Raw genomic sequence first — 23,874 nt, forward strand, 5'->3', positions numbered from 1 at the left:
GCCTGCATCGTGACATTGCAATGCCTTTTGCCAGAGTTAGCCCACAGTATGGAAAAGCAGCACTCTGAGCAGAATCCCAGATGCCTGCATCGTGACATAGCAATGCCTTCTGCCAGAGCTAGTCCACAGTGTGAACGACAGCACTCTGAGCAGAATCCCAGAAGCTTGCATCGTGACATCGCAATGCCTTCTACCAGAGCTAGCCCACAGTGTGAAAGGCAGCACTCTGAGCAGAATCACAGATTCCAGCATCGTGACATCGCAATGCCTTCTGCCAGAGCTAGCCCACAGTGTGAAAGACAGCATTCAGAGTAGAATCCCAGATGCCTGCATCGTGACATCGCAATGCCTTCTACGAGAGCTAGCCCAAAGTGTGGAAAAGCAGCACTCTGAAAAGAATCCCAGATGCCTGCATCATGACATCGCAATGCGTTCTGCCAGAGCTAGCCCACAGCGTGAAGGGCAGCACTCTGAATAGAATTCCAGATGCCTGCATCATGACATCGCAATGCCTTTTACCAGAGATAGCCCACAGTATGGAAAAGCAGCACTCTGAGCAGAATCCCAGATGCCTGCATCGTGACATAGCAATGCCTTCTGCCAGAGCTAGCCCACAGTGTGAAAGGCAGCACTCTGAGCAGAATCCCAGATTCCTGCATCATGACATCGCAATGCCTTCTGCCAGAGCTAGTCCACAGTGTGAACGGCAGCACTCTGAGCAGAATCCCTGAAGCCTGCATCGTGACATCGCAATGCCCTCTGCGAGAGCTAGACCACAGTGTGAAAAGCAGCACTCGCAGAAGAATCCCAGAAGCTTGCATCGTGACATTGCAATGCCTTCTTCCAGAAATAGCCCACAGTGTGAAAGGCAGCACTCAGAGTAGAATCCCAGATGCCTGCATCGTGACATCGCAATGCCTTCTGCCAGAGCTAGCCCACAGTGTGGAAAAGCAGCACTCTGATCAGAATCACAGATGCCTGCATCGTGACATTGCAATGCCTTCTGCCAGAGCTAGCCCACAGTGTGAAAGGCAGCACTCTGAGCAGAATCCCAGATGCCTGAATTGTGACACCACAGTGCCTTCTGCCAGAGGTAACCCAGAGTGTGAAGGGCAGCACTCTGAGCAGAATCCCAGATGCCCGCATCATGACATCGCAATGCCTTCTGCCTAGGCTAGCCCAGAGTGTGAAAGGCAGCCCTCTGAGCAGAATCTCAGATGCCCGCATCATGACATCGTAATGCCTTCTGCCAGAGCTAGCCCACAGTGTGAAAGGCAGCACTCTCAGCAGAATCACAGATGCCTGCATCGTGACATCGCAATGCCTTCTGCCAGAGCTAGACCACAGTGTGAAAGGCAGCACTCTGAGCAGAATCACAGATGCCTGCATCGTGACATAGCAATGCCTTCTGCCAGAGCTAGCCCACAGTGTGAAAGGCAGCACTCTGAGCAGAATCCCAGATTCCTGCATCATGACATCGCAATGCCTTCTGCCAGAGCTAGTCCACAGTGTGAACGGCAGCACTCTGAGCAGAATCCCTGAAGCCTGCATCGTGACATCGCAATGCCCTCTGCGAGAGCTAGACCACAGTGTGAAAAGCAGCACTCGCAGAAGAATCCCAGAAGCTTGCATCGTGACATTGCAATGCCTTCTTCCAGAAATAGCCCACAGTGTGAAAGGCAGCACTCAGAGTAGAATCCCAGATGCCTGCATCGTGACATCGCAATGCCTTCTGCCAGAGCTAGCCCACAGTGTGGAAAAGCAGCACTCTGATCAGAATCACAGATGCCTGCATCGTGACATTGCAATGCCTTCTGCCAGAGCTAGCCCACAGTGTGAAAGGCAGCACTCTGAGCAGAATCCCAGATGCCTGAATTGTGACACCACAGTGCCTTCTGCCAGAGGTAACCCAGAGTGTGAAGGGCAGCACTCTGAGCAGAATCCCAGATGCCCGCATCATGACATCGCAATGCCTTCTGCCTAGGCTAGCCCAGAGTGTGAAAGGCAGCCCTCTGAGCAGAATCTCAGATGCCCGCATCATGACATCGTAATGCCTTCTGCCAGAGCTAGCCCACAGTGTGAAAGGCAGCACTCTCAGCAGAATCACAGATGCCTGCATCGTGACATCGCAATGCCTTCTGCCAGAGCTAGACCACAGTGTGAAAGGCAGCACTCTGAGCAGAATCACAGATGCCTGCATCGTGACATCGCAATGCCTTCTGCCAGAGCTAGCCCACAGTGTGGAAAAGCAGCACTCTGAGCAGAATCACAGATGCCTGCATCCTGACATCGCAATGCCTTCTGCCAGAGCTAGCCCACAGTGTGAAATGCAGCACTCTGAGCAGAATCACAGATGCCTGCATCGTGACATCGCAATGCTTTCTGCCAGAGCTAGCCCACAGTGTGAAAGGCAGCACTCTGAGCAGAATCCCAGATGCCTGCATTGTGACACCACAGTGCCTTCTGCCAGAGCTAGCCCACAGTGTGAAGGGCAGCACTCTGAGCAGAATCCCAGATGCCCGCATCGTGACATCGCAATGCCTTCTGCCTAGGCTAGCCCACAGTGTGAAAGGCAGCCCTCTGAGCAGAATCTCAGATGCCTGCATCGTGACATCGTAATGCCTTCTGCCAGAGCTAGCCCACAGTGTGAAAGGCAGCACTCTGAGCAGAATCCCAGATGCCTGCATCGTGACATCGCAATGCCTTCTGCCAGAGCTAGCCCACAGTGTGAAAGGCAGCCCTCTGAGCAGAATCCCAGATGCCTGCATTGTGACATCACAATGCCTTCTGCCAGAGCTAGCCCACAGTGTGAAAGGCAGCACTCTGAGCAGAATCACAGATGCCTGCATCATGACATCGCAATGCCTTCTGCCAGAGCTAGACCACAGTGTGAAAGGCAGCCCTCTGAGCAGAATCTCAGATGCCTGCATCATGACATCGTAATGCCTTCTGCCAGAGCTAGCCCACAGTGTGAAAGGCAGCACTCTGAGCAGAATCCCAGATGCCTGCATCGTGACATCGCAATGCCTTCTGCCAGAGCTAGCCCACAGTGTGAAAGGCAGCCCTCTGAGCAGAATCCCAGATGCCTGCATCGTGACATCACAATGCCTTCTGCCAGAGCTAGCCCAAAGTGTGAAAGGCAGCACTCTGAGCAGAATCACAGATGCCTGCATCGTGACATCGCAATGCCTTCTGCCAGAGCTAGACCACAGTGTGAAAGGCAGCACTCTGAGCAGAATCACAGATGCCTGCATCATGACATCGCAATGCCTTCTGCCAGAGCTAGCCCAAAGTGTGGAAAAGCAGCACTCTGAATAGAATTCAAGATGCCTGCATCGTGACATTGCAATGCCTTTTGCCAGAGTTAGCCCACAGTATGGAAAAGCAGCACTCTGAGCAGAATCCCAGATGCCTGCATCGTGACATAGCAATGCCTTCTGCCAGAGCTAGTCCACAGTGTGAACGACAGCACTCTGAGCAGAATCCCAGAACCCTGCATCGTGACATCGCAATGCCCTCTGCGAGAGCTAGCCCACAGTGTGAAAAGCAGCACTCGGAGTAGAATCCCAGAAGCTTGCATCGTGACATCGCAAAGCCTTCTGCCAGAAATAGCCCACAGTGTGAAAGGCAGCACTTGGAGTAGAATCCCAGATGCCTGCATCGTGGCATCACAATGCATTCTGCCAGAGCTAGCCCAGAGTGTGAAAGGCAGCACTCGGAGTAGAATCCCAGATGCCTGCATCGTGACATCGCAATGCCTTCTACCAGAGCTAGCCCACAGTGTGAAAGGCAGCACTCTGAGCAGAATCACAGATGCCTGCATCGTGACATCGCAATGCCTTCTGCCAGAGCTAGCCCACAGTGTGAAAGACAGCATTCAGAGTAGAATCCCAGATGCCTGCATCGTGACATTGCAATGCCTTCTACCAGAGCTAGCCCAAAGTGTGGAAAAGCAGCACTCTGAAAAGAATCCCAGATGCCTGCATCATGACATCGCAATGCGTTCTGCCAGAGCTAGCCCACAGCGTGAAGGGCAGCACTCTGAATAGAATTCCAGATGCCTGCATCGTGACATCGCAATGCCTTTTGCCAGAGATAGCCCACAGTATGGAAAAGCAGCACTCTGAGCAGAATCCCAGATGCCTGCATCGTGACATAGCAATGCCTTCTGCCAGAGCTAGCCCACAGTGTGAAAGGCAGCACTCTGAGCAGATGAAGACATCTGTGATTCTGCTGAGTGTGCTGCATTTCACACTGTGGGCTAGCTCTCGCAAAAGGCATTGCAATGTCACGATGCAAGCATTTGGGATTCTGCTCATAGTGCTGCCGTTCACACTGTGGGCTATTTCTGGCAGAAGGCATTGCAATGGCACGATGCAGGCATCTGGGATTCTGCTCAGAGTGCTGCCTTTCACACTGTGGGCTAGCTCCGGCAGAAGGCATTGCGATGTCACGATGCAGGCATCTGGAATTCTACCTAGAGTGTTGCCGTTCACACTGTGGGCTATCTCTGGCAGAATGCATTGGGATGTCACGATGCAGGCATCTGGGATTCTGTTCAGCGTGCTGCTTTTCCACACTTTGGGCTAGCTCTGGCAGAAGGCATTGCAATGTTATGGTGCAGGTATCTGTGATTCTGCTCAGAGTGCTGCCTTTCTCACTGTGGACTAGCTCTGGCAGAACGCATTGCGATGTCACGATGCAGGCAACAGGGATTATACTCCGAGTGCTGCCTTTCACACTGTGGGCTATTTCTGGCAGAAGGCTTTGCGATATCACGATGGAGGAATCTGGGATTCTGCTCAGACTGCTGCCTTTCCACATTGTGGGCTAGCTCTGGCAGAAGGGATTGCGATGTCACGATGCATGCTCCTGGGATTTTGCTCAGAGTGCTGCCTTTCACACTGTGGGCTAGCTCTGGCAGAAGGCATTGCGATGTCACGATGCAGGCATCTGGGATTCTGCTCAGAGTGCGGCCTTTTCCACACTGTGGGCTAGCTCTGGCTGAAGGCATTGCGATGTCAGGATGCAGGCATCTGGGATTCTGCTCAGAGTGCTGCCTTTTCACACTTTGGCTAGCTCTGGCAGAAGGCATTGCAATGTCATTATGCAGGCATCTGGGATTGTACTCTGAGTGCTGCTTTACCACACTATGGACTAGCTCTGGCAGAACGCATTGCGATTTCACTATGGAGGAATCTGAGAATCTGCTCAGAGTGCTGCCTTTCCACACTGTGGGCTAGCAATGGCAGAAGGCATTGCGATGTCACAATGCAGGCATCGGGGAATCTGCTCAGAGTGCTGCTTTTCCACACTGTGGGCTAGCTCTGGCAGAAGGCATTGCAATGTCAGGATGCAGGCATCTGGGATTCTGCTCAGAGTGCTGCCTTTCACACTGTGGGCTATTTCTGGCAGAAGGCATTGCGATGACATCGCAATGCCTTCTGCCAGAGATAGCCCACAGTGTGAACGGCAGCACTCAGCAGAATCCCAGAAGCCTGCATCGTGACATTAGAATGCTTTCTGCCAGAGCTAACCCACAGTGTGGAAAAGCAGCACTCTGAGCAGAATCCCAGATGCAAGCATTGTGACATCGCAATGCCTTATGCCAGAGCTAGCCTACAGTGTGAAAGGTAGCACTCTGAGCAGAATCCCAGGACCATGCATTGTGAAATTGCAATGCCTTCTGCCAGAGCTAGCCTACAGTGTGGAAAAGAAGCACTCGGAGTAGAATCCCAGATGCCTGCATTGTGACATTGCAATGCCTTCTGCCAGAGCTAGCCCAAAGTGTGAAAAGGCAGCACTCTGAGCAGAATCACATATGCCTGCATCGTGACATTGCAATGCCTTCTGTCAGAGCTAGCCCACAGTGTGAACGGCAGCAGAGTAGAATCCCAGATGCCTGCATCGTGACATCGCAATGCCTTCTGCCAGAGCTAGGCCACAGTGTGAAAGGGAGCACTCTGAGCAGAATCCCAAATGCATGCATCCTGACATTGCAATGCCGTCTGCCAGAGCTAGCCCACAGTGTGAAAAAGCAGCACTCTTAGCAGAATCCCAGATTCCAGCATCATGACATCGCAATGCCTTCTGCCAGAGCTAGCCCTCAGTGTGGAAAAGCAGCACTCTGAGCAGATTCCCAGATGCCCGCATCGTGACATTGCAATGCCCTCTGCCAGAGCTAGTCCACAGTGTGAACGGCAGCACTCTGAGCAGAATACCAGATGCCTGCATCATGACATCGTAATGCTTTCTGCCAGAGCTAGCCCACAGTGCGGAAAAGCAGCACTCTGAGCAGATTCCCAGATGCCCGCATCGTGACATCGCAATGCCTTCTGCCAGAGCTAGCCCATAGTGTGGAAAAGCAGCACTCTGAGCAGAATCCCAGATGCCTGCATCATGACATTGCAATGCCTTCTGCCAGAGCTAGCTCAAAAAGGGAAAAAGCAGCCCTCTGAGCAGAATCCCAGATGCCTGCATCATGACATCACAATGCCTTCTGCCAGAGCTAGCCCACAGTGTGAAAGGCAGCACTCTGAGCAGAATCCCAGATGCATGCATTGTGACATTGCAATGCCTTCTGCCAGAGCTAGCCCACAGTGTGAAAGGCAGCACTCTGAGCAGAATCAGAGATACCTGCATCATAACATTGCCATGGCTTCTGCCAGACCTAGCCCAAAGTGTGGAAAAGCAGCACGCTGAACAGAATCCCAGATGCCTGCATCGTGACATCGCAATGCCTTCTGCCAGAGCCAGCCCATAGTATGGAAAAGCAGGATTCTGAGCATAATCCCAGATGTCTGCATTGTGACATAGCAATGCCTTCTGCCAGAGCTAGCCCACAGTGTGAAAGGCAGCACTCTGAGCAGAATCCCAAATGCCTGCATTGTGACATCGCAATGCCTTTTGCGAGAGCTAGCCCAAAGTGTGAAATGCAGCACACTCAGCAGAATCCCAGAAGCCTGCATTATGACATTGCAATGCCTTTTGCCAGAAATAGCCCACAGTGTGAAAGGCAGCACTTGGAGTAGAATCCCAGATGCTTGCATTGTGACATTGCAATGCCTTCTGCGAGAGCTAGTCCACAGTGTGAAAGGCAGCCCTCCGAGCAGAATCCCAGATGCCTACATTGTGACATTGCAATGTCTTCTGCCAGAGCTAGTCCACAGTGTGAAAAGCAGCACGCTGAACAGAATCCCAGATGCCTGCATCGTGACATCGCAATGCCTTCTGCCAGAGCTAGCCCACAGTGTGAACGGCAACACTCTAGGTAGAATTCCAGATGCCTGCATCGTGACATCGCAATGCCTTCTGCCAGAGCTAGCCCACAGTATGGAAAAGCAGGACTCTGAGCAGAATCCCAGATGTCTGCATTGTGACATAGCAATGCCTTCTGCCAGAGCTAGCCCACAGTGTGAAAGGCAGCACTCTGAGCAGAATCCCAGATGCCTGCATCGTGACATTGCAATGCCATCTGCCAGAGTTAGTCCACAGTGTGAACGGCAGCACTATGAGCAGAATTCCAAATGCTTGCATCGTGGCATCGCAATGCCTTTTGCAAGAGCTAGCCCACAGTGTGAAATGCAGCACACTCAGCAGAATCCCAGATGCCTTCATCATGACATCGCAATGCCTTCTGCCAGAGATAGCCCACAGTGTGAACGGCAGCACTCTGAGCAGAATCCCAGAAGCCTGCATCGTGACATTGCAATGCCTTCTGCCAGAAATAGCCCACAGTGTGAAAGGCAGCACTTGGAGAAGAATCCCAGATGCCTGCATTGTGACATTGCAAGGCCTTCTGCCAGAGCTAGCCCACAGTGTGAAAGGCAGCACTCTGAGCAGAATCCCAAATGCCTGCATTGTGACATGGCAATGCCTTCTGCCAGAGCTAGCCCACATTGTGGAAAGGCAGCACTCTGAGCAGAATCCCAGAGGCATGCATCGTGACATCGCAATGCCTTCTGCCAGAAATAGCCCACAGTGTGAAAGGCAGCACTCGGAGTAGAATCCCAGATGCCTGCATTGTGACATTGCAATGCCTTCTGCCAGAGCTAGCCCAGAGTGTGAAAGGCAGCACTCTGAGCAGAATCACAGATGCCTGCATTGTGACATTGCAATGCCTTCTGCCAGAGTTAGCCCACAGTGTGGAAAGGCAGCACTCTGAGCAGAATCCCAGATGCATGCATCGTGACATCGCAATGCCTTCTGCCAGAAATAGCCCACAGTGTGAAAGGCAGCACTCGGAGTAGAATTCCAGATGCCTGCATCCCGACATTGCAATGCCTTCTGCCAGAGCTAACCCACAGTGTGGAAAAGCAGCACTTTGAGCAGAATCCCAGATGCAAGCATTGTGACATCGCAATGCCTTATGCCAGAGCTAGCCTACAGTGTGAAAGGTAGCACTCTGAGCAGAATCCCAGGAGCATGCATCGTGACATTGCAATGCCTTCTGCCAGAGCTAGCCTACAGTGTGGAAAAGCAGCACTCGGAGTAGAACCCCAGATGCCTGCATCGTGACATCGCAATGCCTTCTGCCAGAGCTAGCCCAAAGTGTGAAAAGGCAGCACTCTGAGCAGAATCACATATGCCTGCATCGTGACATCGCAATGCCTTCTGCCAGAGCTAGCCCACAGTGTGGAAAAGCAGCACTCTGAGAAGAATCCCAGATGCCTGCATCGTGACATCGCAATGCCTTCTGCCAGAGCTAGCCCACAGTGTGAACGGCAGCAGAGTAAAATCCCAGATGCCTGCATCGTGACATTGCAATGCCTTCTGCCAGAGCTAGGCAACAGTGTGAAAGGGAGCACTCTGAGCAGAATCCCAGATGCCTGCATCGTGACATCGCAATGCCTTCTGCCAGAGCTAGCCCACAGTGTGAAAGGCAGCACTCTGAGCAGAATCACAGATACCTGCATCATAACATTGCCATGCCTTCTGCCAAAGCTAGCCCAAAGTGTGGAAAAGCAGCACGCTGAACGGAATCCCGGATGCCTGCATCGTGACATTGCAATGCCTTCTGCCAGAGCTAGCCCACAGTGTGAAAGGTAGCACTCTGAGCAGAATCCCAGGAGCATGCATCGTGACATTGCAATGCCTTCTGCCAGAGCTAGCCTACAGTGTGGAAAAGCAGCACTCGGAGTAGAACCCCAGATGCCTGCATCGTGACATCGCAATGCCTTCTGCCAGAGCTAGCCCAAAGTGTGAAAAGGCAGCACTCTGAGCAGAATCACATATGCCTGCATCGTGACATCGCAATGCCTTCTGCCAGAGCTAGCCCACAGTGTGGAAAAGCAGCACTCTGAGAAGAATCCCAGATGCCTGCATCGTGACATCGCAATGCCTTCTGCCAGAGCTAGCCCACAGTGTGAACGGCAGCAGAGTAGAATCCCAGATGCCTGCATCGTGACATTGCAATGCCTTCTGCCAGAGCTAGGCAACAGTGTGAAAGGGAGCACTCTGAGCAGAATCCCAGATGCCTGCATCGTGACATCGCAATGCCTTCTGCCAGAGCTAGCCCACAGTGTGAAAGGCAGCACTCTGAGCAGAATCACAGATACCTGCATCATAACATTGCCATGCCTTCTGCCAAAGCTAGCCCAAAGTGTGGAAAAGCAGCACGCTGAACAGAATCCCGGATGCCTGCATCGTGACATTGCAATGCCTTCTGCCAGAGCTAGCCCACAGTGTGAACGGCAACACTCTAGGTAGAATTCCAGATGCCTGCATTGTGACATCGCAATGCCTTCTGCCAGAGCCAGCCCACAGTATGGAAAAGCAGGACTCTGAGCAGAATCCCAGATGCCTGCATCGTGACATTGCAATGCCTTCTGCCAGAGCTAGCCCACAGTGTGAACGGCAGCAGAGTAGAATCCCAGATGCCTGCATCGTGACATCGCAATGCCTTCTGCCAGAGCTAGGCCACAGTGTGAAAGGGAGCACTCTGCGCAGAATCCCAAATGCATGCATCCTGACATTGCAATGCCTTCTGCCAGAGCTAGCCCACAGTTTGGAAAAGCAGCACTCTTAGCAGAATCCCAGATACCTGCATCATGACATAGGAATGCCTTCTGCCAGAGCTATCCCACAGTGTGAAAGGGAGCACTCTGAGCAGAATCCCAGATTCCAGCATCATGACATCGCAATGCCTTCTGCCAGAGCTAGCCCTCAGTGTGGAAATGCAGCACTCTGAGCAGAATACCAGATGCCTGCATCATGACATTGCAATGCCTTCTGCCAGAGCCAGCCCACAGGATGGAAAAGCAGGACTCTGAGCAGAATCCCAGATGCCTGCATCGTGACATTGCAATGCCTTCTGCCAGAGCTAGCCCACAGTGTGAACGGCAGCAGAGTAGAATCCCAGATGCCTGCATCGTGACATCGCAATGCCTTCTGTCAGAGCTAGGCCACAGTGTGAAAGGGAGCACTCTGAGCAAAATCCCAAATGCATGCATCCTGACATTGCAATGCCTTCTGCCAGAGCTAGCCCACAGTGTGGAAAAGCAGCACTCTTAGCAGAATCCCAGATACCTGCATCATGACATAGCAATGCCTTCTGCCAGAGCTAGCCGACAGTGTGAAAGGGAGCACTCTGAGCAGAATCCCAGATTCCAGCATCATGACATCGCAATGCCTTCTGCCAGAGCTAGCCCTCAGTGTGGAAAAGCAGCACTCTGAGCAGAATACCAGATGCATGCATTGTGACATTGCAATGCCTTCTGCCAGAGCTAGTCCACAGTGTGAACGGCAGCACTCTGAGCAGAATACCAGAAGCCTGCATCGTGACATCGCAATTCCTTCTGCCAGAGCTAGCCCACAGTGTGGAAAAGCAGTACTCAGAGCAGAATCCCAGATGCCTGCATAGTGACATCGCAAAACCTTTTGCCAGAGTTAGCCCACAGTGTGAAAGGCAGCACTCGGAGTAGAATCCCAGATGCCTGCATCGTGACATTGCAATGCCTTCTGCCAGAGCTAGCCCACAGTGTGAAATGCAGCACTCTGAGCAGAATCACAGATACCTGCATCATAACATTGCCATGCCTTCTGCCAAAGCTAGCCCAAAGTGTGGAAAAGCAGCACGCTGAACAGAATCCCGGATGCCTGCATCGTGACATCGCAATGCCTTCTGCCAGAGCTAGCCCACAGTGTGAACGGCAACACTCTAGGTAGAATTCCAGATGCCTGCATCGTGACATCGCAATGCCTTCTGCCAGAGCCAGCCCACAGTATGGAAAAGCAGGACTCTGAGCAGAATCCCAGATGTCTGCATTGTGACATTGCAATGCCTTCTGCCAGAGCTAGCCCACAGTGTGAAATGCAGCACTCTGAGCAGAATCACAGATGCATGCATCGTGACATCGCAATGCCTTCTGCCAGAAATAGCCCACAGTGTGAAAGGCAGCACTCGGAGTAGAATTCCAGATGCCTGCATCGTGACATCGCAATGCCTTCTGCCAGAGCTATCCCACAATGTGGAAAAGCAGCACTCTGAGCAGAATCCCAGATGCCTGCATCCCGACATTGCAATGCCTTCTGCCATAGCTAGCCTACAGTGTGGAAAAGCAGCACTCGGAGTAGAATCCCAGATGCCTGCATCGTGACATCGCAATGCCTTCTGCCAGAGCTAGCCCAAAGTGTGAAAAGGCAGCACTCTGAGCGGAATCACATATGCCTGCATCGTGACATCGTAATGCCTTCTGCCAGAGCTAGCCCACAGTGTGAAAGGTAGCACTCTGAGCAGAATACCAGATGCCTGCATCGTGACATCACAATGCCTTCTGCCAGAGCTAGCCCACAGTGTGAAAGGTAGCACTCTGAGCAGAATACCAGATGCCTGCATCATGACATTGCAATGCCTTCTGCCAGAGCTAGCTCAAAAAGTGAAAAAGCAGCCCTCTGAGCAGAATCCCAGATGCCTGCATCATGACATCACAATGCCTTCTGCCAGAGCTAGCCCACAGTGTGAAAGGCAGCACTCTGAGCAGAATCCCAGATGCATGCATTGTGACATTGCAATGCCTTCTGCCAGAGCTAGTCCACAGTGTGAACGGCAGCACTCTGAGCAGAATACCAGAAGCCTGCATCGTGACATCGCAATTCCTTCTGCCAGAGCTAGCCCACAGTGTGGAAAAGCAGTACTCAGAGCAGAATCCCAGATGCCTGCATAGTGACATCGCAAAACCTTTTGCCAGAGTTAGCCCACAGTGTGAAAGGCAGCACTCGGAGTAGAATCCCAGATGCCTGCATCGTGACATTGCAATGCCTTCTGCCAGAGCTAGCCCACAGTGTGAAATGCAGCACTCTGAGCAGAATCACAGATACCTGCATCATAACATTGCCATGCCTTCTGCCAAAGCTAGCCCAAAGTGTGGAAAAGCAGCACGCTGAACAGAATCCCGGATGCCTGCATCGTGACATCGCAATGCCTTCTGCCAGAGCTAGCCCACAGTGTGAACGGCAACACTCTAGGTAGAATTCCAGATGCCTGCATCGTGACATCGCAATGCCTTCTGCCAGAGCCAGCCCACAGTATGGAAAAGCAGGACTCTGAGCAGAATCCCAGATGTCTGCATTGTGACATTGCAATGCCTTCTGCCAGAGCTAGCCCACAGTGTGAAATGCAGCACTCTGAGCAGAATCACAGATGCATGCATCGTGACATCGCAATGCCTTCTGCCAGAAATAGCCCACAGTGTGAAAGGCAGCACTCGGAGTAGAATTCCAGATGCCTGCATCGTGACATCGCAATGCCTTCTGCCAGAGCTATCCCACAGTGTGGAAAAACAGCACTCTGAGCAGAATCCCAGATGCCTGCATCCCGACATTGCAATGCCTTCTGCCAGAGCTAACACACAGTGTGGAAAAGTAGCACTCTGAGCAGAATCCCAGATGCAAGCATTGTGACATTGCAATGCCTTATGCCAGAGGTAGCCCACAGTGTGAATGGTAGCACTCTGAGCAGAATCCTAGGAGCATGCATCGCGACATCGCAATGCCTTCTGCCATAGCTAGCCTACAGTGTGGAAAAGCAGCACTCGGAGTAGAATCCCAGATGCCTGCATCGTGACATCGCAATGCCTTCTGCCAGAGCTAGCCCAAAGTGTGAAAAGGCAGCACTCTGAGCGGAATCACATATGCCTGCATCGTGACATCGCAATGCCTTCTGCCAGAAATAGCCCACAGTGTGAAAGGCAGCACTCGGAGTAGAATTCCAGATGCCCGCATCGTGACATCGCAATGCCTTCTGCCAGAGCTATCCCACAGTGTGGAAAAACAGCACTCTGAGCAGAATCCCAGATGCCTGCATCCCGACATTGCAATGCCTTCTGCCAGAGCTAACACACAGTGTGGAAAAGTAGCACTCTGAGCAGAATCCCAGATGCAAGCATTGTGACATTGCAATGCCTTATGCCAGAGGTAGCCCACAGTGTGAATGGTAGCACTCTGAGCAGAATCCTAGGAGCATGCATCGCGACATCGCAATGCCTTCTGCCATAGCTAGCCTACAGTGTGGAAAAGCAGCACTCGGAGTAGAATCCCAGATGCCTGCATCGTGACATCGCAATGCCTTCTGCCAGAGCTAGCCCAAAGTGTGAAAAGGCAGCACTCTGAGCGGAATCACATATGCCTGCATCGTGACATCGTAATGCCTTCTGCCAGAGCTAGCCCACAGTGTGGAAAAGCAGCACTCTGAGAAGAATCCCAGATGCCTGCATCGTGACATCACAATGCCTTCTGCCAGAGCTAGGCCACAGTGTGAAAGGGACCACTCTGAGCAGAATCCCAGATGCATGCATTGTGACATTGCAATGCCTTCTGCAAGAGCTAGTCCACAGTGTGAACGGCAGCACTCTGAGCAGAATACCAGAAGCCTGCATCATGACATCGCAATTCCTTCTGTCAGAGCTCGCCCACAGTGTGGAAAAGCAGTACTCAGAGCAGAATCCCAGATGCCTGCATAGTGACATTGCAAAACCTTTTGCCAGTGTTAGCCCACAGTGTGAAAAAGCAGCACTCTGAGCAGCTCCCAGAGGCCTGCATCGTGACATCACAATGCCTTCTGCCAGAGCTAGCCCACAGTGTGAAAAACAACACTCTGAGCAGAATCCCAGATGCCTGTATCGTGACATTGCAATGCCTTCTGCCAGAGCTAGCCCACAGTGTGAAAAGTAGCACTATGAGCAGAATCCCAGATACCTGTAAGGTGACACCGCAATGCCTTCTTCCGGAGCTAGCCCACAATGTGAAAAGCAGCACTCTGAGCAGAATCCCAGATGCCTGTATCATGACATCACAGTGCCTTCTGCCAGAGCTAGCCCAAAGTGTGGAAGGCAGCACTCAGAGCAGAATCCCAGATGCTTGCATCGTGACATCACAATGCCTTCTTCCAGAGCTAGCCAACAGTGTGAAAGGCTTCACTCAGAGCAGAATCCCAGATGTCTGCATAGTGACACCACAGTGCCTTCTGCCAGAGCTAGCCCACAGTGTGAAAGGCATCACTCAGAGCAGAATCCCAGTTGCCTGCATCGTGACAAGAATCCCAGATGCCTGCATCGTGACATCACAGTGCCTTCTGCCAGAGCTAGCCCACAGTGTGAAAGGCAGCACTCAGAGCAGAATCCCAGATGTCTGCATAGTGACAATACAGTGCCTTCTGCCAGAGCCACCCCACAGTGTGAAAGGCATCACTCAGAGCAGAATCCCAGTTGCCTGCATCGTAACAAGAATCCCAGATGCCTGCATCATGACACCACAGTGCCTTCTGCCAGAGCTAGCCCACAGTGTGAAAGGCAGCACTCTGAGCAGAATCACAGATGCCTGCATCGTGACATCGCAATGCCGTCTGCCAGAGCTAGCCCACGGTGTGAAAGGCAGCACTCGGAGTAGAATCCCAGATGCCTGCATCGTGACATCTGAATGCCTTCTGCCAGAGCTAGCCCAAAGTGTGGAAAAGCAGCACTCTGAACAGAATCCCAGATGCCTGCATCATGACATTGCAATGCGTTCTGCCAGAGCTAGCCCACAGCGTGAACGGCAGGACTCTGAATAGAATTCAAGATGCCTGCATCGTGACATTGCAATGCCTTTTGCCAGAGTTAGCCCACAGTATGGAAAAGCAGCACTCTGAGCAGAATCCCAGATGCCTGCATCGTGACATAGCAATGCCTTCTGCCAGAGCTAGTCCACAGTGTGAACGACAGCACTCTGAGCAGAATCCCAGAAGCTTGCATCGTGACATCGCAATGCCTTCTACCAGAGCTAGCCCACAGTGTGAAAGGCAGCACTCTGAGCAGAATCACAGATTCCAGCATCGTGACATCGCAATGCCTTCTGCCAGAGCTAGCCCACAGTGTGAAAGACAGCATTCAGAGTAGAATCCCAGATGCCTGCATCGTGACATCGCAATGCCTTCTACGAGAGCTAGCCCAAAGTGTGGAAAAGCAGCACTCTGAAAAGAATCCCAGATGCCTGCATCATGACATCGCAATGCGTTCTGCCAGAGCTAGCCCACAGCGTGAAGGGCAGCACTCTGAATAGAATTCCAGATGCCTGCATCATGACATCGCAATGCCTTTTACCAGAGATAGCCCACAGTATGGAAAAGCAGCACTCTGAGCAGAATCCCAGATGCCTGCATCGTGACATAGCAATGCCTTCTGCCAGAGCTAGCCCACAGTGTGAAAGGCAGCACTCTGAGCAGAATCCCAGATTCCTGCATCATGACATCGCAATGCCTTCTGCCAGAGCTAGTCCACAGTGTGAACGGCAGCACTCTGAGCAGAATCCCTGAAGCCTGCATCGTGACATCGCAATGCCCTCTGCGAGAGCTAGACCACAGTGTGAAAAGCAGCACTCGCAGAAGAATCCCAGAAGCTTGCATCGTGACATTGCAATGCCTTCTTCCAGAAATAGCCCACAGTGTGAAAGGCAGCACTCAGAGTAGAATCCCAGATGCCTGCATCGTGACATCGCAATGCCTTCTGCCAGAGCTAGCCCACAGTGTGGAAAAGCAGCACTCTGATCAGAATCACAGATGCCTGCATCGTGACATTGCAATGCCTTCTGCCAGAGCTAGCCCACAGTGTGAAAGGCAGCACTCTGAGCAGAATCCCAGATGCCTGAATTGTGACACCACAGTGCCTTCTGCCAGAGGTAACCCAGAGTGTGAAGGGCAGCACTCTGAGCAGAATCCCAGATGCCCGCATCATGACATCGCAATGCCTTCTGCCTAGGCTAGCCCAGAGTGTGAAAGGCAGCCCTCTGAGCAGAATCTCAGATGCCCGCATCATGACATCGTAATGCCTTCTGCCAGAGCTAGCCCACAGTGTGAAAGGCAGCACTCTCAGCAGAATCACAGATGCCTGCATCGTGACATCGCAATGCCTTCTGCCAGAGCTAGACCACAGTGTGAAAGGCAGCACTCTGAGCAGAATCACAGATGCCTGCATCGTGACATCGCAATGCCTTCTGCCAGAGCTAGCCCACAGTGTGGAAAAGCAGCACTCTGAGCAGAATCACAGATGCCTGCATCCTGACATCGCAATGCCTTCTGCCAGAGCTAGCCCACAGTGTGAAATGCAGCACTCTGAGCAGAATCACAGATGCCTGCATCGTGACATCGCAATGCTTTCTGCCAGAGCTAGCCCACAGTGTGAAAGGCAGCACTCTGAGCAGAATCCCAGATGCCTGCATTGTGACACCACAGTGCCTTCTGCCAGAGCTAGCCCACAGTGTGAAGGGCAGCACTCTGAGCAGAATCCCAGATGCCCGCATCGTGACATCGCAATGCCTTCTGCCTAGGCTAGCCCACAGTGTGAAAGGCAGCCCTCTGAGCAGAATCTCAGATGCCTGCATCGTGACATCGTAATGCCTTCTGCCAGAGCTAGCCCACAGTGTGAAAGGCAGCACTCTGAGCAGAATCCCAGATGCCTGCATCGTGACATCGCAATGCCTTCTGCCAGAGCTAGCCCACAGTGTGAAAGGCAGCCCTCTGAGCAGAATCCCAGATGCCTGCATTGTGACATCACAATGCCTTCTGCCAGAGCTAGCCCACAGTGTGAAAGGCAGCACTCTGAGCAGAATCACAGATGCCTGCATCATGACATCGCAATGCCTTCTGCCAGAGCTAGACCACAGTGTGAAAGGCAGCCCTCTGAGCAGAATCTCAGATGCCTGCATCATGACATCGTAATGCCTTCTGCCAGAGCTAGCCCACAGTGTGAAAGGCAGCACTCTGAGCAGAATCCCAGATGCCTGCATCGTGACATCGCAATGCCTTCTGCCAGAGCTAGCCCACAGTGTGAAAGGCAGCCCTCTGAGCAGAATCCCAGATGCCTGCATCGTGACATCACAATGCCTTCTGCCAGAGCTAGCCCAAAGTGTGAAAGGCAGCACTCTGAGCAGAATCACAGATGCCTGCATCGTGACATCGCAATGCCTTCTGCCAGAGCTAGACCACAGTGTGAAAGGCAGCACTCTGAGCAGAATCACAGATGCCTGCATCATGACATCGCAATGCCTTCTGCCAGAGCTAGCCCAAAGTGTGGAAAAGCAGCACTCTGAATAGAATTCAAGATGCCTGCATCGTGACATTGCAATGCCTTTTGCCAGAGTTAGCCCACAGTATGGAAAAGCAGCACTCTGAGCAGAATCCCAGATGCCTGCATCGTGACATAGCAATGCCTTCTGCCAGAGCTAGTCCACAGTGTGAACGACAGCACTCTGAGCAGAATCCCAGAACCCTGCATCGTGACATCGCAATGCCCTCTGCGAGAGCTAGCCCACAGTGTGAAAAGCAGCACTCGGAGTAGAATCCCAGAAGCTTGCATCGTGACATCGCAAAGCCTTCTGCCAGAAATAGCCCACAGTGTGAAAGGCAGCACTTGGAGTAGAATCCCAGATGCCTGCATCGTGGCATCACAATGCATTCTGCCAGAGCTAGCCCAGAGTGTGAAAGGCAGCACTCGGAGTAGAATCCCAGATGCCTGCATCGTGACATCGCAATGCCTTCTACCAGAGCTAGCCCACAGTGTGAAAGGCAGCACTCTGAGCAGAATCACAGATGCCTGCATCGTGACATCGCAATGCCTTCTGCCAGAGCTAGCCCACAGTGTGAAAGACAGCATTCAGAGTAGAATCCCAGATGCCTGCATCGTGACATTGCAATGCCTTCTACCAGAGCTAGCCCAAAGTGTGGAAAAGCAGCACTCTGAAAAGAATCCCAGATGCCTGCATCATGACATCGCAATGCGTTCTGCCAGAGCTAGCCCACAGCGTGAAGGGCAGCACTCTGAATAGAATTCCAGATGCCTGCATCGTGACATCGCAATGCCTTTTGCCAGAGATAGCCCACAGTATGGAAAAGCAGCACTCTGAGCAGAATCCCAGATGCCTGCATCGTGACATAGCAATGCCTTCTGCCAGAGCTAGCCCACAGTGTGAAAGGCAGCACTCTGAGCAGATGAAGACATCTGTGATTCTGCTGAGTGTGCTGCATTTCACACTGTGGGCTAGCTCTCGCAAAAGGCATTGCAATGTCACGATGCAAGCATTTGGGATTCTGCTCATAGTGCTGCCGTTCACACTGTGGGCTATTTCTGGCAGAAGGCATTGCAATGGCACGATGCAGGCATCTGGGATTCTGCTCAGAGTGCTGCCTTTCACACTGTGGGCTAGCTCCGGCAGAAGGCATTGCGATGTCACGATGCAGGCATCTGGAATTCTACCTAGAGTGTTGCCGTTCACACTGTGGGCTATCTCTGGCAGAATGCATTGGGATGTCACGATGCAGGCATCTGGGATTCTGTTCAGCGTGCTGCTTTTCCACACTTTGGGCTAGCTCTGGCAGAAGGCATTGCAATGTTATGGTGCAGGTATCTGTGATTCTGCTCAGAGTGCTGCCTTTCTCACTGTGGACTAGCTCTGGCAGAACGCATTGCGATGTCACGATGCAGGCAACAGGGATTATACTCCGAGTGCTGCCTTTCACACTGTGGGCTATTTCTGGCAGAAGGCTTTGCGATATCACGATGGAGGAATCTGGGATTCTGCTCAGACTGCTGCCTTTCCACATTGTGGGCTAGCTCTGGCAGAAGGGATTGCGATGTCACGATGCATGCTCCTGGGATTTTGCTCAGAGTGCTGCCTTTCACACTGTGGGCTAGCTCTGGCAGAAGGCATTGCGATGTCACGATGCAGGCATCTGGGATTCTGCTCAGAGTGCGGCCTTTTCCACACTGTGGGCTAGCTCTGGCTGAAGGCATTGCGATGTCAGGATGCAGGCATCTGGGATTCTGCTCAGAGTGCTGCCTTTTCACACTTTGGCTAGCTCTGGCAGAAGGCATTGCAATGTCATTATGCAGGCATCTGGGATTGTACTCTGAGTGCTGCTTTACCACACTATGGACTAGCTCTGGCAGAACGCATTGCGATTTCACTATGGAGGAATCTGAGAATCTGCTCAGAGTGCTGCCTTTCCACACTGTGGGCTAGCAATGGCAGAAGGCATTGCGATGTCACAATGCAGGCATCGGGGAATCTGCTCAGAGTGCTGCTTTTCCACACTGTGGGCTAGCTCTGGCAGAAGGCATTGCAATGTCAGGATGCAGGCATCTGGGATTCTGCTCAGAGTGCTGCCTTTCACACTGTGGGCTATTTCTGGCAGAAGGCATTGCGATGACATCGCAATGCCTTCTGCCAGAGATAGCCCACAGTGTGAACGGCAGCACTCAGCAGAATCCCAGAAGCCTGCATCGTGACATTAGAATGCTTTCTGCCAGAGCTAACCCACAGTGTGGAAAAGCAGCACTCTGAGCAGAATCCCAGATGCAAGCATTGTGACATCGCAATGCCTTATGCCAGAGCTAGCCTACAGTGTGAAAGGTAGCACTCTGAGCAGAATCCCAGGACCATGCATTGTGAAATTGCAATGCCTTCTGCCAGAGCTAGCCTACAGTGTGGAAAAGAAGCACTCGGAGTAGAATCCCAGATGCCTGCATTGTGACATTGCAATGCCTTCTGCCAGAGCTAGCCCAAAGTGTGAAAAGGCAGCACTCTGAGCAGAATCACATATGCCTGCATCGTGACATTGCAATGCCTTCTGTCAGAGCTAGCCCACAGTGTGAACGGCAGCAGAGTAGAATCCCAGATGCCTGCATCGTGACATCGCAATGCCTTCTGCCAGAGCTAGGCCACAGTGTGAAAGGGAGCACTCTGAGCAGAATCCCAAATGCATGCATCCTGACATTGCAATGCCGTCTGCCAGAGCTAGCCCACAGTGTGAAAAAGCAGCACTCTTAGCAGAATCCCAGATTCCAGCATCATGACATCGCAATGCCTTCTGCCAGAGCTAGCCCTCAGTGTGGAAAAGCAGCACTCTGAGCAGATTCCCAGATGCCCGCATCGTGACATTGCAATGCCCTCTGCCAGAGCTAGTCCACAGTGTGAACGGCAGCACTCTGAGCAGAATACCAGATGCCTGCATCATGACATCGTAATGCTTTCTGCCAGAGCTAGCCCACAGTGCGGAAAAGCAGCACTCTGAGCAGATTCCCAGATGCCCGCATCGTGACATCGCAATGCCTTCTGCCAGAGCTAGCCCATAGTGTGGAAAAGCAGCACTCTGAGCAGAATCCCAGATGCCTGCATCATGACATTGCAATGCCTTCTGCCAGAGCTAGCTCAAAAAGGGAAAAAGCAGCCCTCTGAGCAGAATCCCAGATGCCTGCATCATGACATCACAATGCCTTCTGCCAGAGCTAGCCCACAGTGTGAAAGGCAGCACTCTGAGCAGAATCCCAGATGCATGCATTGTGACATTGCAATGCCTTCTGCCAGAGCTAGCCCACAGTGTGAAAGGCAGCACTCTGAGCAGAATCAGAGATACCTGCATCATAACATTGCCATGGCTTCTGCCAGACCTAGCCCAAAGTGTGGAAAAGCAGCACGCTGAACAGAATCCCAGATGCCTGCATCGTGACATCGCAATGCCTTCTGCCAGAGCCAGCCCATAGTATGGAAAAGCAGGATTCTGAGCATAATCCCAGATGTCTGCATTGTGACATAGCAATGCCTTCTGCCAGAGCTAGCCCACAGTGTGAAAGGCAGCACTCTGAGCAGAATCCCAAATGCCTGCATTGTGACATCGCAATGCCTTTTGCGAGAGCTAGCCCAAAGTGTGAAATGCAGCACACTCAGCAGAATCCCAGAAGCCTGCATTATGACATTGCAATGCCTTTTGCCAGAAATAGCCCACAGTGTGAAAGGCAGCACTTGGAGTAGAATCCCAGATGCTTGCATTGTGACATTGCAATGCCTTCTGCGAGAGCTAGTCCACAGTGTGAAAGGCAGCCCTCCGAGCAGAATCCCAGATGCCTACATTGTGACATTGCAATGTCTTCTGCCAGAGCTAGTCCACAGTGTGAAAAGCAGCACGCTGAACAGAATCCCAGATGCCTGCATCGTGACATCGCAATGCCTTCTGCCAGAGCTAGCCCACAGTGTGAACGGCAACACTCTAGGTAGAATTCCAGATGCCTGCATCGTGACATCGCAATGCCTTCTGCCAGAGCTAGCCCACAGTATGGAAAAGCAGGACTCTGAGCAGAATCCCAGATGTCTGCATTGTGACATAGCAATGCCTTCTGCCAGAGCTAGCCCACAGTGTGAAAGGCAGCACTCTGAGCAGAATCCCAGATGCCTGCATCGTGACATTGCAATGCCATCTGCCAGAGTTAGTCCACAGTGTGAACGGCAGCACTATGAGCAGAATTCCAAATGCTTGCATCGTGGCATCGCAATGCCTTTTGCAAGAGCTAGCCCACAGTGTGAAATGCAGCACACTCAGCAGAATCCCAGATGCCTTCATCATGACATCGCAATGCCTTCTGCCAGAGATAGCCCACAGTGTGAACGGCAGCACTCTGAGCAGAATCCCAGAAGCCTGCATCGTGACATCGCAATGCCTTCTGCCAGAAATAGCCCACAGTGTGAAAGGCAGCACTTGGAGAAGAATCCCAGATGCCTGCATTGTGACATTGCAAGGCCTTCTGCCAGAGCTAGCCCACAGTGTGAAAGGCAGCACTCTGAGCAGAATCCCAAATGCCTGCATTGTGACATGGCAATGCCTTCTGCCAGAGCTAGCCCACATTGTGGAAAGGCAGCACTCTGAGCAGAATCCCAGAGGCATGCATCGTGACATCGCAATGCCTTCTGCCAGAAATAGCCCACAGTGTGAAAGGCAGCACTCGGAGTAGAATCCCAGATGCCTGCATTGTGACATTGCAATGCCTTCTGCCAGAGCTAGCCCAGAGTGTGAAAGGCAGCACTCTGAGCAGAATCACAGATGCCTGCATTGTGACATTGCAATGCCTTCTGCCAGAGTTAGCCCACAGTGTGGAAAGGCAGCACTCTGAGCAGAATCCCAGATGCATGCATCGTGACATCGCAATGCCTTCTGCCAGAAATAGCCCACAGTGTGAAAGGCAGCACTCGGAGTAGAATTCCAGATGCCTGCATCCCGACATTGCAATGCCTTCTGCCAGAGCTAACCCACAGTGTGGAAAAGCAGCACTTTGAGCAGAATCCCAGATGCAAGCATTGTGACATCGCAATGCCTTATGCCAGAGCTAGCCTACAGTGTGAAAGGTAGCACTCTGAGCAGAATCCCAGGAGCATGCATCGTGACATTGCAATGCCTTCTGCCAGAGCTAGCCTACAGTGTGGAAAAGCAGCACTCGGAGTAGAACCCCAGATGCCTGCATCGTGACATCGCAATGCCTTCTGCCAGAGCTAGCCCAAAGTGTGAAAAGGCAGCACTCTGAGCAGAATCACATATGCCTGCATCGTGACATCGCAATGCCTTCTGCCAGAGCTAGCCCACAGTGTGGAAAAGCAGCACTCTGAGAAGAATCCCAGATGCCTGCATCGTGACATCGCAATGCCTTCTGCCAGAGCTAGCCCACAGTGTGAACGGCAGCAGAGTAGAATCCCAGATGCCTGCATCGTGACATTGCAATGCCTTCTGCCAGAGCTAGGCAACAGTGTGAAAGGGAGCACTCTGAGCAGAATCCCAGATGCCTGCATCGTGACATCGCAATGCCTTCTGCCAGAGCTAGCCCACAGTGTGAAAGGCAGCACTCTGAGCAGAATCACAGATACCTGCATCATAACATTGCCATGCCTTCTGCCAAAGCTAGCCCAAAGTGTGGAAAAGCAGCACGCTGAACGGAATCCCGGATGCCTGCATCGTGACATTGCAATGCCTTCTGCCAGAGCTAGCCCACAGTGTGAAAGGTAGCACTCTGAGCAGAATCCCAGGAGCATGCATCGTGACATTGCAATGCCTTCTGCCAGAGCTAGCCTACAGTGTGGAAAAGCAGCACTCGGAGTAGAACCCCAGATGCCTGCATCGTGACATCGCAATGCCTTCTGCCAGAGCTAGCCCAAAGTGTGAAAAGGCAGCACTCTGAGCAGAATCACATATGCCTGCATCGTGACATCGCAATGCCTTCTGCCAGAGCTAGCCCACAGTGTGGAAAAGCAGCACTCTGAGAAGAATCCCAGATGCCTGCATCGTGACATCGCAATGCCTTCTGCCAGAGCTAGCCCACAGTGTGAACGGCAGCAGAGTAGAATCCCAGATGCCTGCATCGTGACATTGCAATGCCTTCTGCCAGAGCTAGGCAACAGTGTGAAAGGGAGCACTCTGAGCAGAATCCCAGATGCCTGCATCGTGACATCGCAATGCCTTCTGCCAGAGCTAGCCCACAGTGTGAAAGGCAGCACTCTGAGCAGAATCACAGATACCTGCATCATAACATTGCCATGCCTTCTGCCAAAGCTAGCCCAAAGTGTGGAAAAGCAGCACGCTGAACAGAA

The sequence above is a fragment of the Ambystoma mexicanum genome, chromosome 2p, assembly GCF_040938575.1.
Source record: "Ambystoma mexicanum isolate Mex_15411 chromosome 2p, UKY_AmexF1_1, whole genome shotgun sequence".
In the NCBI taxonomy this organism is placed as follows: domain Eukaryota; kingdom Metazoa; phylum Chordata; class Amphibia; order Caudata; family Ambystomatidae; genus Ambystoma; species Ambystoma mexicanum.